This window comes from Schistocerca serialis, chromosome 12, assembly GCF_023864345.2.
Source record: "Schistocerca serialis cubense isolate TAMUIC-IGC-003099 chromosome 12, iqSchSeri2.2, whole genome shotgun sequence".
In the NCBI taxonomy this organism is placed as follows: Eukaryota; Metazoa; Arthropoda; class Insecta; order Orthoptera; family Acrididae; genus Schistocerca; species Schistocerca serialis.
Window position 1 is genome coordinate 103500605 of NC_064649.1, and position 12924 is coordinate 103513528.

The 12924-nt window shown below is 42.5% G+C and overlaps 1 long non-coding RNA gene across 1 annotated transcript; it reads left to right on the forward strand.

The window, feature by feature from the left end:
• Nucleotides 1-11847: 11847 nt before the first annotated feature.
• LOC126428081 (uncharacterized) lies at nt 11848-12721 on the forward strand. The gene is made up of 3 exons (XR_007576770.1): nt 11848-12179; nt 12338-12444; nt 12621-12721. It is a non-coding gene; the product is annotated as an uncharacterized LOC126428081 (long non-coding RNA).
• The last annotated feature ends 203 nt before the right edge of the window (nt 12722-12924 follow it).

The window sequence follows — 12924 nt, forward strand, 5'->3', positions numbered from 1 at the left end:
GTGGAAAAAGTTTTTACTGTGCTTATTTTAAAATGAAACTTTGTGATCAGGATGGGTGCTTAAGACAGTTTGCCACTATTGCTGATGAGAGGTTAAGACTGTCGACAAAAGTAAAGAAAACATGCATCCCATCTGCGATTCTAGTGGTGTGGGAGGAGCCTAAAGATCGCCTTATGACTGTTCACTCTGTTTTGATAATGTTTTAATGTTCTGCGGTGCAATTCGAAATATACAGGTACCAAAAAAATTTGTACCCAAGCATTGCTTCAGCCCTTAGGTCAATTGCACGTGGAGATCTGATTGCATCTATTCCTCCAGCTGTTTTAGAGAATGTGGCAGAAGACGATGATGAGAATAAAGTTGATGGAATTACCGAGGAGGGTAGTGATGTCTGCCAGCCTGAATGTGACTTTATTGAGCTGTTCCCTCAGAGTGAACTTAAGGGGAGGTTTACTATCTTCCGCCCGAGAAAAGCATGTTCTTTAAGAATTTTTTCTCGGGATGTGTTATAGATATCAATATCAAATTTGGTCAAAATGTTTATTGATATTTCCTCTAGAAACTGGAATTTTTTCGACCGGAAATGTAGAAGAGCAGAGGCGGAAGTGCCGTCGGAACGAAACAAAATTTCGATGTAGACCTCCTCGCGCGGTATGTCACAGGTCAGCAGGCTCGTCTGAAATCAAAACTGAGTTGTCGTTAGCGAAGTATGTAAGATTCTTTAGGAGTTGTACCTCGTTTAAGTTATTTGAACCATAGGAAACAAAATGGAGGCCATATGAAAAAATAGGGTTTTTTTCATCGATTTTTCGACTGTCCGCCAAGTAAAAATATTTATAGCTGATGGATCGGAATAAAAGTGGTAAAACTCCTAGACAATTTAGTTAGCTTCGTCGGAAGCAAAGAATCATGCCAATCGGTTCAGTAGATTTGAAGTTAGCATACCGCGCGATAAAAAAAAATGTCATTTCGAGAAAAACGCGTTTGAAGTTTTGACTACATATAAATGCAATATTATGCAACGTACGTTCAATCTGCTATTCCTGGTCCATAAACTAGTCCTTCCTCTTCCTAACAGAGGGCGTTCTGCTCGATCTGGGCCATCCTGCGCTGCTCCAGAGCCGCTCGTACGGCCGGTGACAAGCGGTTTTCGGACGCTTGAATCCGGTGGTCGTTCGAATGCTTGGCGAACTGCGTCGAATAGAGTCCCAGGGTGACGTCCATCGTTGTCATGGTCTTCAGAATTGCTGAATACCCTTCGTTGAAGCTGCTCACTGCCAGGAAATTCGCAATCTCCACAGTCCTCACGCCAGAATGCAAATGCTTGGGGGCTAACTTCCAAACACCAGCGTTCAAACTCTCATTTGAATTTTGTGCGTTTCCTCCCAATCACCGGTACAATAACTCGTCCTCCGAAAGGGCCTCGTAGATCAAATGAATCACTTTTTGAACTTCTTTGGAGAGCGGATGGTCGTGTTGATATTCGTCCAGATGTCCGGTAGCCTCTGCAGTGCGCCACTTGCGCCAACTAGTTCCCCCAGCCGGACAATTTTGGTGTTGTGGGTGGTCATACGTCGAACACTTGTGGAAATACGTTGCCGAAATTGCCTTCTTCATCTGTTCCACCGAATTGGAATGCCGCGGATTGCCAAGCCGTAGTACGTCGTAAGCTCCTTGATCACTTTATCAGTTTTAGTCATGGGCAAGCACATAGAATAATTTTTCGAGGCTACAAAGTCGAAATTCCCGAAAAAAAAACTGGTGCATGAAAAAGGCCGATTTCATGCAGGTGCATTTTTTTGTTCAACCGCGAATAACGAACATTTACGTTCCGTATTTGGAAAAACCGTTTCAGATGTGGATTCTAAACACTTTTATGGATCGAAAAATGCAATTTTAGAAAAATCTTTTTTTTTAACCAAAAGATACTAAACCACCACTTAATGAACTCGTAAGATATATGAATTTGCATAACGAATCTGCAGATCTACTTGCCTCCCGGTTAAAAAGTAAACATCTTCTGAAATGAGAACAAATGACACAGAGAGAAAGAACTAGTTGCTTTATTCTCAGAACGAGTCCTTGATTTACTGCAATAACATAAACGAGTTAATGGACTTCTGTGGCACTGAACGTGAGTCAACAACGAAGAGCCTGAAAGGCGTGTTACCGCGTAATGGGAACGCGTATGCGTCCATTCCTGTGGCCATTCAGTTAAAATGAAACAGACACATGATAACATGGAGATACTGTTAACAAGTATCAGTATCAGAAGCACGAATGGCTTGTTTGCGGTGACTTCGGATTTATGGGAATACTATTAGAGCAAAAGTTAGGTTCACAAGAATGTTTTGCTCTCTATGAGAACGCGAGAGTGGGGCAAGGCAAAGACAATGGAGTGTGACTGTCTGGCCGGAGCGCTGAAATTTTGTACCTGCAATTAAAAATATGCTGCACGAGCTGCTTATAAGACAAAAACAAAAAGTCTTGGTTTTACCACCACTACATACAAAACTGGGCTTGATGAAGCAATTTGTAAAGGCTCTACCACAAGATGCACCCTGCTTCAAGTGCCTTTCCAAGAAACGTCCCTTGATCACAACACAAGACAAATTGCAAACCGGAATTTTTGTTACTCCCCAATTAAAGAAATTGATGAAGGATGAAGATCCAATCAGTTACAGAGAGCTTTCTAGGGAATAATAAGGATACTAATTACAAGGTTATTGTTGAAAAAATCTTGCAGAATTTCGAGAAGATTGGTTGTAACACGAGTGTGAAAGTTCACTTCTACACTTACGTATCGACTACTTTCCGGAAAATTCGGGACATTACAATGAAGCAGAGGGTGAAGTTTTCATCAACATATTAAGGAAGTGTAGAGGAAGTACGTAACAGGGGAACCGGAACCGGAACCGACTACTGTTGGATGCTGAAGGGGGACCGTCACCACACACAAGGATCTGCAAGGGAGGAGAAGAGAACAAAGTTTAACAATTAATGGAACACTGTTGATGTCATGTTTTTATTCAGCATAGTCACGAAATAGAGTACTTTCAAGCTTATTTTTTTAAATGTGTTTCGATTAAAAACTCGCCTTGTGTGAAATGGTGTTTGAATATTTTTGTGGGCCCAGAAGTTAAAATCGCCAAAATAGTACTACACACAGCCTTCCGAAGTGCCTTCACAAAAGAAGACGAAGTAAATATTCCAGTACTGGCAGATGTAAAGCTGTGAGGACGGGCCGTGAGTCGTGCTTGGGTGGCTCAGTTGCTGCCGGCACGGTAGCTCAGCGTGTTCGGGCAGAGGATGAGTTTTAGGATCAACAACGAACTGAAACGGCTGTCTTGCGACATCCGCGCCGAGCAGATACAACGAACGAAAACGAACAAAACGAGATTTTGCCGGCGCGGTAGCTTAGCGTGTTCGGTCAGAGGGTTAGCTGCTCTCTGTAATAAAAAAACTGAGTTAATCGATCAACAACGAACTTAAACGCATGTCTTACGACGTCCGCCCCGAGCAGATGCAACGAAGCGAACAAAATGAGATTAAAGAAAAAAAGAAAAAAAGAGGGTTAGCTGCCCTCTGTAATAAGAAAAAAACTGAGTTAATCGATCAATAACGAACTTAAACGGATGTCTTACGACGTCCGCCCCGAGCAGATGCAACGAACAAAAGCGAACAAAATGAGATTTTAAAAACAAAGTTGGTAGAGCACTTGCCCGCGAAAGGCAAAGGCCCCGAGTTCGAGTCTCGGTCGGGCACACAGTTTTAATCTGCCAGGAAGCTTTATATCAGCGCACACTCCGCTGCAGAGTGAAAATCTCATTCTGAAAATATTCCAGAATTCGAATCGAGAACAGCTGCCAACATGTGTAAAGTAGAAGTAAATATCCTCGGAGTAGTGAAACAACTTAAATCACTTAATAAAAGCAAGTCTTTTGGTCCAGACTGTATACTAATCAGGTTCCTTTCGGAGTATGCTGATGCATTAGCTCCATACTTAACAATCATATACAACCGTTCGCTCGACGAAAGATGCGTACCCAAAAACTGGAAAGTTGCACAGTTCACACCAATATTCAAGAAAGGTAGTAGGAGTAATCCACTAAATTACAGGTCCTTATTGTTAACGTCGATATGCAGCAGGATTTTAAAACTTATATTGTGTCCGAACATTATTAATTACCTCGAAGAAAATGGTCTATTGACACACTGTCAACATGGGTTTAGAAAACATCGTTCCTCTGAAACACAACTAGCTCTTTATTCACATGAAGTGTTGAGTGCTATTGACAACTGATTTCAGATCGATTCCGTATTTCTGGATTTCCAGAAGCCTTTTGACACTGTACCACACAAGCGGCTCGTTGCGAAATTGCGTGCTTATGCAATATCGTATAAGTTACGTGACAGGGTTCGTGATTTCCTGTCAGAAATTGACGGAAAGTCATCGAGTAAAACATAGTGATTTCTGGCGTTCCCCAAGGTACTTTTATAGGCCCCTTGCTGTTCCTTATCTATATAAACGATTTGGGAGACAATCTGAGCAGCCGTCTTCGGTTGTTTGCAGATGACGCTGTCGTTTATCGACTAATAAAGTCATCAGAAGATCAAAACAAACTGCAAAACGATTTAGAAAAAATATCTGAATGGTGCAAACAGTGGCAGTTGACCCTAAATAACGAAAAGTGTGAGATCATCCACATGAGTGCTAAAAAGAACTCGTTAAACTTCGGTTACACGATAAATCAGTCTAATCTAAAAGCCGTAAATTCAACTAAATACCTAGGAATTACAGTTACGAACAACTAAAATTGGAAGGAACACACAGATAATGTTGTGGGGAACGCTAACCAAAAACTGCGTTTTATTTTCAGGACACTTAGAAAATGTAACAGACCTGCTAAGGAGACTACCTAAGTACGCTTGTCCGTCCTCTTTCAGAATACTGCTGCGCGGTGTGGGATCCTTACCAGATAGAACTGACGGAGTACATCGAAAAGTTCAAAGAAACGCAGCACGTTTTGTATTATCGCGAAATATGGGAGAGAGTGTCACAGAAATGATACGCGATTTGGGCTGGACATCATTTAAAAGAAGGCGTTTTTCGTTGCGACGGAATCTTCTCACGAAATTCCGATCACCAACTTTCTCCTCCGAATGCGAAAATATTTTGTTGACGTCGACCTACGTAGGGAGGAACGATCACCACGATAAAATAATGGAAATCGGAGCTCGTACGGAAAGATATAGGTGTTCGTTCTTTCTGCATGTCACACGAGATTGGAATAATAGAGAGTTGTGACGGTGGTTCGATGAACCCACTGCCTGGCAGTTAAATGTGATTTGCAAAATGGTACAAATGGCTCTGAGCACTATGGGACTTAACATCTGTGGTCATCAATCCCCTAGAACTTACAACTACTTAAACCTAACTAACCTAAGGACATCACACACATCCATGCCCGAGGCAGGATTCGAACCTGTGACCGTAGCAGTCGCGCGCTTCCGGACTGAGCGCCTAGAACCGCTAGACCACCGCGGCTGGCTGTGATTTGCAGAGTATCCATGTAGATGTAGATTATGTTTTATTTTGTGTAGAAACCTGAGGTGATAGACAAAAACGAAAGTTATTTCTAGAATCAGCGTAACAAATTGATTCGATGCAATAACATAAACAAGTTAATGGACTTCTGTGGCACTGAACGTGAGTCAACAACGAAGAGCTTGAAAGGCGTGTTACCGCGTAATGGGAACGCGTATGCGTCCATTCCTGTGGCCATTCAGTTAAAATGAAACAGACACATGAGAACATGGAGATACTGTTAACAAGTATCAGTATCAGAAGCACGAATGGCTTGTTTGCGGTGACTTCGGATTTATGGGAATACTATTAGAGCAAAAGTTAGGTTCACAAGAATGTTTTGCCCTCTATGAGAACGCGAGAGTGGGGCAAGGCAAAGACAATGGAGTGTGACTGTCTGGCCAGAGCGGTGAAATTTTGTACCTGCAATTAAAAATATGCTGCACGAGCTGCTTATAAGACAAAAACAAAAAGTCTTGGTTTTACCACCACTACATACAAAACTGGGCTTGATGAAGCAATTTGTAAAGGCTCTACCACAAGATGCACCCTGCTTCAAGTGCCTTTCCAAGAAACTTCCCTTGATCACAACACAAGACAAATTGAAAACCGGAATTTTTGTTACTCCCCAATTAAAGAAATTGATGAAGGATGAAGATCCAATCGGTTACTGAGAGCCTTCTAGGGATTAATAAGGATACTAATTACAAGGCTATTGTTGAAAAAATCTTGCAGAATTTCGAGAAGCTTCGTTGTAACACGAGTGTGAAAGTTCACTTCTACACTTACGTATCGACTACTTTCCGGAAAATTCGGGACATTGCACTGAAGCAGAGGGTGAAGTTTTCATCAACATATTAAGGAAGTGTAGAGGAAGTACGTAACAGGGGAACCGGAATTGACTACTGTTGGATGCTGAAAGGGGACCGTCACCATACACAGGGATCTGCAAGGGAGTAGAAGAGAACAAAGTTTAACAATTAATGGAACACTGTTGATGTCATGTGTTTATTCAGTATAGTCACGAAATAGAGTACTTTCAAGCTTATTTTTTTAAATGTGTTTCGATTAAAAACTCGCCTTGTGTGAAATGGTGTTTGAATATTTTTGTGGGCCCAGAAGTTAAAATCGCCACAGCCTTCCGAAGTGTCTTCACAAAAGAAGACGAAGTAAATATTCCAGTACTGGCAGATGTAAAGCTGTGAGGACGGGCCGTGAGTCGTGCTTGGGTGGCTCAGTTGCTGCCGGCACGGTAGCTCAGCGTGTTCGGTCAGAGGATGAGTTAATGGATCAACAACGAACTGAAACGGGTGTGTTGCGACATCCGCGCCGAGCAGATACAACGAACGAAAACGAACAAAACGAGATTTTGCCGGCGCGGTAGCTTAGCGTGTTCGGTCAGAGGGTTAGCTGCTCTCCGTAATAAAAAAACTGAGTTAATCGATCAACAACGAACTTAAACGCATGTCTTACGACGTCCGCCCCGAGCAGATGCAACGAAGCGAACAAAATGAGATTAAAGAAAAAAAGAAAAAAAGAGGGTTAGCTGCCCTCTGTAATAAGAAAAAAACTGAGTTAATCGATCAATAACGAACTTAAACGGATGTCTTACGACGTCCGCCCCGAGCAGATGCAACGAACAAAAGCGAACAAAATGAGATTTTAAAAACAAAGTTGGTAGAGCACTTGCCCGCGAAAGGCAAAGGCACCGAGTTCGAGTCTCGGTCGGGCACACAGTTTTAATCTGCCAGGAAGCTTTATATCAGCGCACACTCCGCTGCAGAGTGAAAATCTCATTCTGTAAATATTCCAGAATTCGAATCGAGAACAGCCGCCAACATGTGTAAAGTAGAAGTAAATATCCTCGGAGTAGTGAAACAACTTAATTCACTTAATAAAAGCAAGTCTTTTGGTCCAGACTGTATACTAATCAGGTTCCTTTCGGAGTATGCTGATGCATTAGCTCCATACTTAACAATCATATTCAACCGTTCGCTCGACGAAAGATCCGTACCCAAAAACTGGAAAGTTGCACAGTTCACACCAATATTCAAGAAAGGTAGTAGGAGTAATCCACTAAATTACAGGTCCTTATTGTTAACGTCGATATGCAGCAGGATTTTAGAACATATGTGTTCGAACATTATGAATTACCTCGAAGAAAACGGTCTATTGATACACAGTCAGCATGGGTTTGGAAAACATCGTTCCTCTGAAACACAACTAGCTCTTTATTCACATGAAGTGTTGAGTGCTATTGACAAGGAATTTCAGATCGATTCCGTATTTCTGGATTTCCGGAAGCCTTATGATACTGTACCACACAAGCGGCTCGTGGCGAAATTGCGTGCTTATGCAATATCGTATAAGTTACGTGACAGGGTTTGTGATTTCCTGTCAGAAATTGACGGAAAGTCATCGAGTAAAACATAGTGATTTCTGGCGTTCCCCAAGGTACTTTTATAGGCCCTTTGCTGTTCCTTATCTATATAAACGATTTGGGAGACAATCTGAGCAGCCGTCTTCGGTTGTTTGCAGATGACGCTGTCGTTTATCGACTAATAAAGTCATCAGAAGATCAAAACAAACTGCAAAACGATTTAGAAAAGATATCTGAATGGTGCAAACAGTGGCAGTTGACCCTAAATAACGAAAAGTGTGAGGTCATCCACATGAGTACTAAAAGGAACTCGTTAAACTTCGGTTACACGATAAATCAGTCTAATCTAAAAGCCGTAAATTCATCTAAATGCCTAGGAATTACAGTTACGAACAACTTAAATTGGAAGGAACACACAGATAATGTTGTGGGGAACGCTAACCAAAGACTGCGTTTTATTTTCAGGACACTTAGAAAATGTAACAGACCTACTAAGGAGACTACCTATGTACGCTTGTCCGTCCTCTTTTAGAATACTGCTGCGCGGTGTGGGATCCTTACCAGATAGGACTGACGGAGTACATCGAAAAAGTTCAAAGAAAGGCTGCACGTTTTGTATTATCGCGAAATATGGGAGAGGGTGTCACAGAAATGATACAGGATTTGGGCTGGACATCATTAAAAGAAGGCGTTTTTCGTTGCGACGGAATCTTCTCACGAAATTCCGATCACCAACTTTCTCCTCCGAATGCGAAAATATTTTGTTGACGTCGACCTACGTAGGGAGGAACGATCACCACGATAAAATAATGGAAATCGGAGCTCGTACGGAAAGATATAGGTGTTCGTTCTTTCCGCGTGTCACACGAGATTGGAATAATAGAGAGTTGTGACGGTGGTTCGATGAACCCACTGCCTGGCAGTTAAATGTGATTTGCAGAGTATCCATGTAGATGTAGATTATGTTTTATTTTGTGTAGAAACCTGAGGTGATAGACAAAAACGAAAGTTATTTCTAGAATCAGCGTAACAAATTGATTCGAAAGTACCTACTTTCCACAAATCATCTGACAAGAAGTTTTAAAATGCAGACAAGTGTTATTCATCTTTATTCTGGCAATATATATACGTATGTAAATGCATCGTTTATAAAAGTTTATATCTGGACGCCTGTGTTCTTTTCAACTTCGTTTTATTTCTTTTTTATTCCACACAAATTTCGATGTTTTGAGTTTTCATTAGTGCGAGGTGGCTCCGTTACCATTCACCTCAAACTGTCGAGACTCATCCCACAGTCAGAGAAAGACATGATCAACCCAAGGTTACTGATCATCTGACGCTTGTCGCAGGTGGGGTGGGACGAGGCATTGCCGTACCGCAATTATGGACAAATCCTATGGCTGCGCTGTTCTCATATCGCCCTGAGCATTTATTAGCCACTACGGCTTTTTGTTTAGAACGGCCTTTGTACATATATTTTCATATTGTAAAACTTTCCTGGTCACACACACTTTCATATTTTTTCAGTTGGTAAGTTATTTGACTTAATCATCTTGAAGTTCAAGCTTCTTTTTCCGTGTTTGCTTTAACAATACATATGTTTTTGGATGGGGTCCGCCTTTTATGAATTCATATCGCCTTTAGCAAAACACATTTTTTTTAATCTCAAACATGTTTCACTGCTGTTGGAGCATCTCTAGTGGGCTTTTATTTTACAGCTGTTAAATATAAAAGCGGTCCTCTCACGTGACGTGAGTACGCAGGTGCAGCTCATAATTTTATGTGTTTCTTCAAAAATGTGTGATTACGATTTAAAAACTAATATTTACATGTATACAAACAGTAAATAACATTCTTTATCTTTAAGAGCCATAAAATAAAAGCCCAGGGAAGATTCTGCAACTGCAGTGAATCATGTTTGTGACAAAAACAACGTTGTATTTTGCTGAAGGCGGACCCCACCGAAAAACATATATACACTACTGGACATTAAAATTGCTACACCAAGAAGAAATGCAGATGATAATCGGGTATTCATTGAACAAATAGATTACACTAGAAGTGACATGTGACTACATTTTCACCCGATTTGGGTGCATAGATCCTGCGAAATCAGTACCCAGAACAACCACCTCTGGCCGTAATAATGGCCTTGATACGCCTGAGCATTGAGTCAGAGCTTGGATAGCGTGCACAGGTACAGCTGCCCATGCAGCTTCAACACGATACCACATTTCATCAAGAGTAGTGAGTGGCGTATTGTGACGAGCCAGTTGCTCTGCCACCATTGACCAGACGTTCTCAATTGGTGAGAGATCTGGAGAATGGGCTGGCCGGGGCAGCAGTCGAACATTTTCTGTATCCAGAAAGGCCCGTACAGCACGTGCAACATGCGGTCGTGCATTATCCTGCTGAAATATAGGGCTTCACTGGGATCGAACGAAGGGTAGAGCCACGGGTCGTAATACATCTGAAATGTAACGTCCACTGTTCAAAGTGCCATCAATGCGAACAAGAGGTGACCGAGACGTGTAACCAATGGCACCCCATACCATCACGCCGGGCGATACGAAAGTACGTCGAAGACGAATACACGCTTCCAAGCCGGCCGAAGTGGCCGTGCGGTTCTAGGCGCTGCAGTTTGGAACCGCGAGACCGCTACGGTCGCAGGTTCGAATCCTGCCTCGGGCATGGATGTGTGTGATATCCTTAGGTTAGTTAGGTTTAACTAGTTCTAAGTTCTAGGGGACTAATGACCTCAGAAGTTGGGTCCCATAGTGCTCAGAGCCATTTGAACCACGCTTCCAATGTGCGTTCTCCACAATATCGCCAATCACGGATGCGACCATCATGATGCTGTAAACAGAACCTGGATTCATCTGAAAAGATGACGTTTTGCCATTCGTGCACCCAGGTTCGTCGTCGAGTGCACCATCGCAGGCGCTCCTGTCTGTGATGCAGCGTCAAGGGTAACCGCAGCCGTGGTCTCCGAGCTGATAGTCCGTGCTGCTGCAAACGTCGTCGAACTGTTCGTGCGGATGGTTGTTGTCTTGCAAACGTCCCCATCTGTTGACTCAGGGATCGAGACGTGGCTGCACGATCCGTTACAGCCATGCGGATAAGATGCCTGTCATGTCGACTGCTAGTTGGGATCCAGCATGGCGTTCTGTAATACCATCCTGAACCCACCGATTCCATATTCTGCTAACAGTCATTGCATCTCGAACAGCGCGAGCAGCAATGTCGCGATACGATAAACCGCAATCGCGATAGGCTACAGTACGACCTTTATAAAAGACGGAAACGCGATGGAAGCATTTCTCCTTCTTACACGAGGCATCACAACAACGTTTCACCAGGCAACGCCGGTCAACTGCTGTTTATGTATGAGAAATCTGTTGGAAAGTTTCCTCATGTCAGCACGTTGTAGGTGTCGCCACCGGCTCCAATCTTGTACGAATGCTCTGAAAAGCTAATCATTTGCATATCACAGCATCTTCTTCCTGTCGGTTAAATTTCACGTCTGTAGCACGTCATCTTCGTGGTCTAGCACTTTTAATGGCCAGTAGTGTATTTGACTCAGATGGTTTAAAGGTCGTCCGGCGACACACCTGAATAGATCCCGCGATCCACCAGGTTCTGAACTGCTCCCACGCGAGCGCAGCGCCATTAGTCGCCGCCCGTCCCACGCAAGGTGGAATGTGAGAGCGGAACGGGAGAACAGGGGCTTCCCCGGAAATCCGCCGCTCGCTGACGTCAGCGTGGCGGGCGGGAAAACCGTAGGAAGTGGGGGGGGGGGGGGTGAGGGCTGGTGGAAGGGGATTAGGGAGGGGGGCCGAGGCGCTTCGCTCTGACATACCTACCTGTAGTGATGGGCTAAACTGCGATTTTCCGATATCAGTGATTTCTGTGAATGCTACTTTTCAGTATCTGTTATTCTTAACTGTGATTTGTCGCAGTTAAGAGTCGCAGTTAAGGAACCTAAGTCGCGTATCCCTCCGCCACTGCTACTTCTGCTACTTCCGCGATTTCTGCGACTTCTGCTACTTCTGCGATTTCTGCTACTTCTGTGACTTCTGCTACTTCTGCGATTTCTGTGACTTCTACTACTTCTGCGATTTCTGTGACTCCTGCGATTGCTGCGACGTACCACCGTATGAAAAAGTTACATCTGTCCACACAGAAAATTGCATCTCAACAAACCTGTCATTGGTAAGTATGTTTTACGTTTATTCTTCCGTTGGCTTTAATTTTGTATTAAAGAAACAACTGTGAAAATATTAATAGTGTAATTAATATGCAAGTAGCCGCACAGTACCGTAATAGTTCGTGTTTAGAAAATGAATTCTAACATATTGTTATGTTCATAGGTACCTGAACTACATTTCAGTCACTCAGTAAAGTGATAATTCAAAATATCATTGTCAACAGATCTGAAGAAATTGCCAGTCTTTAGACCGTTTTCGTCAGACGACAGGTTAGTTTCTAAGCGTTTTGATGGACTTAATTACTTCAGTGAGATCGTTCTTGCGAATGTGATATAGCAAATATTAGCAAATGTGATATAGCAAATATTAGCAATCTACTCTGTCAATTATATTGCTAGTAATTAGTGACAGCAAAAATTGTTTAATAATCCTTGTGTTTTTGCAGACGCAGTTCTGACTGATTACTGGTTGCTGTACATATCTATCCACATCAAGGCTGTTGAGAGAGACTCGTGAAGATTCAAGACAGCTCTTAAAGGATTTGCAGTTTAAAAGTGAAATAATTATGAAATAAGTGTATGACTGATTAAAGTGTTTTATTGAAGTTGTTGTGCGATTTTAAAGGAATAATAAATGTTAAATACATTGAGTGAATAATAAAAATCTCATTTTCCACATGTTAAGCCGTCCTATACCCGTAATTTTCCGCCACTTATTTATTGGTAAACACTTGTTGGAGAGTGACATGC